The sequence below is a fragment of the Micrasema longulum genome, unplaced genomic scaffold (genome assembly GCF_059751315.1).
Source record: "Micrasema longulum isolate JH-2025_06_02 unplaced genomic scaffold, ASM5975131v1 h1tg000915l, whole genome shotgun sequence".
In the NCBI taxonomy this organism is placed as follows: Eukaryota; Metazoa; Arthropoda; class Insecta; order Trichoptera; family Brachycentridae; genus Micrasema; species Micrasema longulum.
This window is the reverse complement of record NW_028278106.1, coordinates 164,374-170,373: the sequence shown is the minus strand read 5'-3', so window position 1 is coordinate 170,373 and position 6,000 is coordinate 164,374.

The following is a 6,000-nucleotide window of genomic DNA, read 5'->3' as shown; positions in this document are numbered from 1 at the left end:
TTTAAGTAATTTTTTCACAAATTTTTATGCAAAATAAACAATAACATGACTAACTACTAATACAGTTATAAAATATTTAATTATACTATTTATTGTTTGAGAATGCGTTTTTAAATATTTTTAAGCATCTTCGTTTGTGTCTTATTTACAGTTTAAGCCTTCTTTTATTTTTTTGTTTGTAATTATTTAAATTAAAAAAAAAAAAAAACACTTACATTAGGTAGAACACGTTTCGGCTCTTTAGGTAAAAATCTGTGTTGAGCGGAAATATTTTATATACAAATTAAATATGATAAAACACAACAATTGTTTTTAAAATATTCTAAATAACAATAAAAAACAATAATTTTAAAAATATGCATTATAAAATAATAAATGAATTATTAATAAAAATGCACATTTAAAAGAAGAAAAAAACACAATTTATACAGTAAATAAAAACACATTAACATCAATGATAATTTAACGAAAAACTGAATATCAAATAATAAATAATTTATGAAAACATTCGCGAATACCAATAATCGTTTTAAGCGAAACTAAGAATTTAAAAATAATTAATAAAAATATTTTAAATATCAACAGTAGTTGTAAACAAAAAATGTTATATCTTAGTGAAAAGAAAAAAATAATTGAAATATCAGTAACATTTTGAAGCAAAAATGTGAATCAAATAATAATTAATAAAAAAAAAATTAAACATCAGTACTAGTTAATGATAAAATAAAGTTATGTAATATCTAATAAGTAAACACCTTTTTAGGGATCAATAATAATTCAGAACAAAATTCACTATGCGTGTCGATATCGCCGATACCATTCTATAAAAATATTAAAAATAAAACCGGTATTTATAAAAAAGGTTCCCTAATAGGGAAATATCCTTAGAGTATATATACTCTAAGGAAATATCACATCCTACTAATGCCGGTAAAAATACATTAAATGGATTTAGAATAATTAATTGTATTTTCAAAAGCAATATGGATATTGTGGAGAAATTAAAAATACGTTGCAAGAACAACGCGACGTGTTTGGCCTTGGTTGTTGTGACGTCAAGATTTGTGATAATGTTCTAAACAAATTTAAATGGCTAGGAACAAATAAACATAAAGCGTGACGTATTAGGGGCGTGACCAATGGAATGACCGTTTTTGCGGAAATTCAAAATTACAAATTAAAAATATTTTTTATGCTCCTAATAATTAGCAAATTTTTTTTTTTACCGGACAGTATTTCATAGAAATTTATTAATTTGTTTTTAAAAAAGTGATGTTTTCCTATTCTGAGTCATGAAAAAAAATGGCGTTTGACAGAACTTTAGATTTTTCGTTATTTCTTTTTATTAACGGTACGAATAAAATATTTTATATGCACAAAATTGAATAAACGACTCCGATGTAACCCCATGCTGCTTATTATTTATCACGATGTTACTAACACATTATCAATTATTAAGTTTCATTTTAGTCGCTATAAAATAATAGTTGTACACATGAAGTAATAATACGCCACCGCCTGATAGAGTCCTCCGTACGTACAAAAACCATTATATGATTATTAATCACGAAGTTAGCTACAGTTTACAGCAATACTCCCCTCCGTATGAAGAGTGCAGTATCTCAGTTAGACAAGTTTCCGAGAAAAACGCGATAAAATAAATAAATAAATGTCGTTTTTGCTGTAGTTTTAATACTATGCATGCCATGTATCAACAAAAGAAAAAAAATGAGAGATGAATTAATTTTTCATGTTAAGATTATGATTTTAATAAAAAATATACATTAAACTGAAATAAAACTAAATTAAAGATAATTATGAAGTGAAAATCTAGTTACTGTATTTTTGCTTCCTGGATTCCATGGTTCCTGAAGGAATATTGATACGTGAGTAGGACCAAGACAAAGATCTTTTCTTCGTGATTCCGAATCAGCATTTGACAAAATGTCGTAAATTTTTTTGGATACTGCCCTCTTCGCAAGGACGGCAGAATACAACAGGACGTAGGTACTCAAGTTGAGAATCGCAAGTACAAACCGAAACCGTCCGTTAAGCGTTTTTTGTTAAACTAAAAACCAATCCGAAAATTTGGAACGCTTTTGTTCAATGCAATAGAGCAACTTTAGCTTCTCTTTAAGCGGGAGAGAATTATTACTCTAAGGTTGTAACTTGTACCTAACATATTTATATATTTGTTTTACAGAAAGAAACAGTCAACAATGATATAGTAACAAAAAAAAGATACGGTTTAAAGACAGACCAAGGAATTTTCTAAATAAAAATCATACATATTAAATTGTGGCCCAACAAATGGGTGTATGTATTTGTATAAGAGTAAGTGTAGAGGTGTGATTGTGTGTATTTGTGTGGGAGTAAGTGTTCAGGTGTGTGTAAGCGTGAGCATCATTAAATAGCAAATGGGAGCGTATCGCAGCCAGAAAGAATAAGTCAAAGTTTTTTTAAAAATAGATTAAGAAGCATGTTAAATATATCAATAGATGAAAAAAAAAGCATAATAGTTTGAGCAAGAACGATAGAGAAAAGAGTGTTGCGCATTGTGCATAGTTAGTGCTACAGACTGGCAGATGGAATAAATACTTATTTCTTGTCATGCGAAAAGGGGCATTAAGATTAATTTTGGAGAGTAGGTTAAAAGAGTCTACTTTATCATTTAATAATTTAAATAAATAGCATAATTCAGATATTATGGTTAGTATATTTTCAAGGGTAAAAAATCCATTTTGTTTAGCAAATTATCTGTAAGTGCAAAGCGTTTTATTGCTTTTAAAATCTAGGTATTTAAAATAAATTTCGTTGAACATTTTTAATCCTTTCAATGTTTGTTACGAATGCAAATATGTATGTATATTATCAAAGCTTTGAAACAAGTACAGTGCAAATGCAGGACTAATATTTTTACTACTCGGAGATTTCATAATTTATTTTCTAATAAAAATATAGCGGATAATACTTAACTGCATAATATTATGTATGTATGTGCAGGCCGTGTAGGGGATACTGGAGACGGTCGTTTGACGAATGTCTTTCTGAAAAAGCGGTTATGAAACCGGCGGCAGTTCCTTTTAGGGAACTCGCGTCCTTGTCAAGGCAGCCTCCATATATGTAGAGGGCTACCAGACAACCAGACCCGCTCCATAATATTACCCACACTCTACACTATGTAGTGTACTGTAATCACTCTGCTCACTAACTATGTGATCGTACGAGTAGCCCGAGGCTGGCACGAGACAGGGCTACCAATCTTTTTTTTTTTACATAGTAATGAAATAATCCCTTTATTTAGACCTTTTAAGAAAATATGAAAATATTAATAAGATACGACATCAAAACAATGAGGAAGTTCAGTGGTTTTAAAAAAATAATATTTCTTAATATACTGTTAAACTAAGTCGAATTTTTTTATTTTCTATTTTTATATATGGTATTATCAGCGCTACGATTTTTTAAAGTTTTGTATTTCTGAAATAACTCCGCGTGTACCGTCAGAGGTTCATTTCCGATTATTCGCATTCAGTTCTTCCCATTGGTCCAGAAGCGAAAAGCAGACCGGAAATCTTCCATATCTCTCAGATCATAGGTTGATTTACAAGAACCAGTGACGTCATTCAAAGTAGAGCGTTTTTATCAATTTATTTTTTATTATTTTTTCCGTACATTTTCAAGAAACTTTGCAATGCTTTACAATTTAATGCTCTAATATTTACCCCGCGTAAGAAAACATTTTTTGTATCCAATTTCCCGTAGGGCTGAAGTTCCTCATTAGGTATACGCTAAAAAAAATTGAAGTTCCAAGGGTTTTTTTAATTGTAAATAGACTTTTATTCTTTTTTACAGTAAAACGTTTAACAAATAGTATTACCAATAATAAAATTAATATTTATTTATTTATTTTACAGAAACAAACAGTCGACAATGATATAATAACGTAAAAAAAGACAAGGTTTAAGGACAGACCAGCGAAGTTTCTAAATAAAAATTATACATATTAAATTGTGGTACAACAAAAGGGTGTGTTTACGTGTATTTGTATGAGAGTAAGTGTATAGGTGTGTTTGTGTGAATGTGGGAGTAAGTGTTCAGGTGTGTGTAAGTGTGAGCATCATTAAATAGCAAGTGGGATCATATCGCAGCCAGAAAGAATGAGTCTTAATTTATTTTTAAATAAATTAAGGGGCATGTTAAATATATCAATAGATAAAAAAAACATTACAGTTAGAGCAAGAACGATAGAGGAAAGAGTGTTGTGCATAGTTAGTGCTACAGACTGGCAGATGGAATAAATACTTATTTCTTGTCACTCGAAAGGGGACATTAAGATTAATTTTAGAGAGTAGGTTAAAAGAGTCTACTTTATTATTTCATAATTTCTATAAATAGCATAATTCAGATATAGTGCGTCTATTTTTAAGGGTAAAAAATCCATTTTGTTTAGCAAATTGGCTGTAAGTGCAAAGCGTTTTATTGTTTTTATAATTTAGGTATTTAAACAAATTTCGTTGAACATTTTCAATCCTTTCTATGTTTGTTTTGTATTGTGGGCTCCACACGACGGATGCAAACTCCAAGTTACTGAGGGAAAAACTTTGTTTTTTATTATAGAAAAAATAGAGGAGTGATATTTTAATCCACAAATTTGAAATATCCAGTGACCAGTTTCATCGCTTTCGCGACATCTTCGAGACTGGTATCTTTATTATGAAATTCAATAATATTTCATAATATTTCAATATCATTAATGCATAAATCTGTAAATAAACTATCAGTCAGGGCTCTACTTTGGAACAACTTAATTTGTCAGCATGCGTCGCACTCCGAGTATAAACACAAATTGGTACATGATTATAACACCGGTAGCTCAATCAATAACGATTTCTTGACGTTATAACAATAACAATTTCTGGCCATGGTTGTTTATCGTATTCGCGATCACAATGCAACATCCGCGAACATCTAATATTAAATGTCGACATATTTAAGTTTCGCGACGTATAATCCTACTGCGTAATCACATATTTGAATTTTGCCGGTGTAAATATGGAAAATACTTCGAAACTGCTGTTTTTATTTATTATTTATCATGCTATTTATTGCATTTAGTAGGCGGTTGGCAAGCCAAATGTCAAGAAAAGCAGTCGCCATAGTAATTGTAATTTAATTTTCACTTTTTTGTATTAGATATTCCTTACTATTTTGCAAATGCAATATATTGTATTATTTTTATAGTAAACGCCGATTTTTCGCCAGTGAACTGTATTTATTTACGAAGAAAATAAAAAACAAACCGACACGAGCGTTGATTTTGAGATTACACACGCGTTGACTTATGACTGCGCTAGCTTAAGCATGTTCATTATTGTTCATTGTGATCGCTTAAATGCTTAGCATGTTTTTAAGCACGTTGATAGTTATTTATGATTGATCTACAGGTTTACTTGTATTGAAGGACTAGCTGTTCCTAGATTTTGTAATAAATATGTCAAATAAACACTGCAATACAGTATGCCTAAAATATTTAACACGTGACCAGACAATATTAAAAATAGGAAGTTAAATACAGAACTGAGGCGTATGGTCAAATTATTAGTAATGGAAAAAAGCTTTTTGTATTATTGATAGTTTTTAATCTTTATTAATGTGATAGAATATGCTATAATATGTAATGTTTTTCAAATAAAATTATGATCAATGTAGGTTAAATATGAAAAATCGAAAACGAACCGGTTTACCGATATCAATTTCCACCCGTTTCGTTTGGAGTCCCTAGGTCAGTAGACGCTATACATGGACACATGGGCAGTGCCAGATTCCTGGACGGGAGTGGCGAAAGTCAACAGACCAGCCTAGGAAGAAACAAACCACGATGTATTTATGGTTTGACATAAAAATAACTTATTTCTCGACTATTTTGTATACACATACATATATTTAATGTATTACATAATAATACAAGCATTAGGAAATAAAATGGACAAATTAATA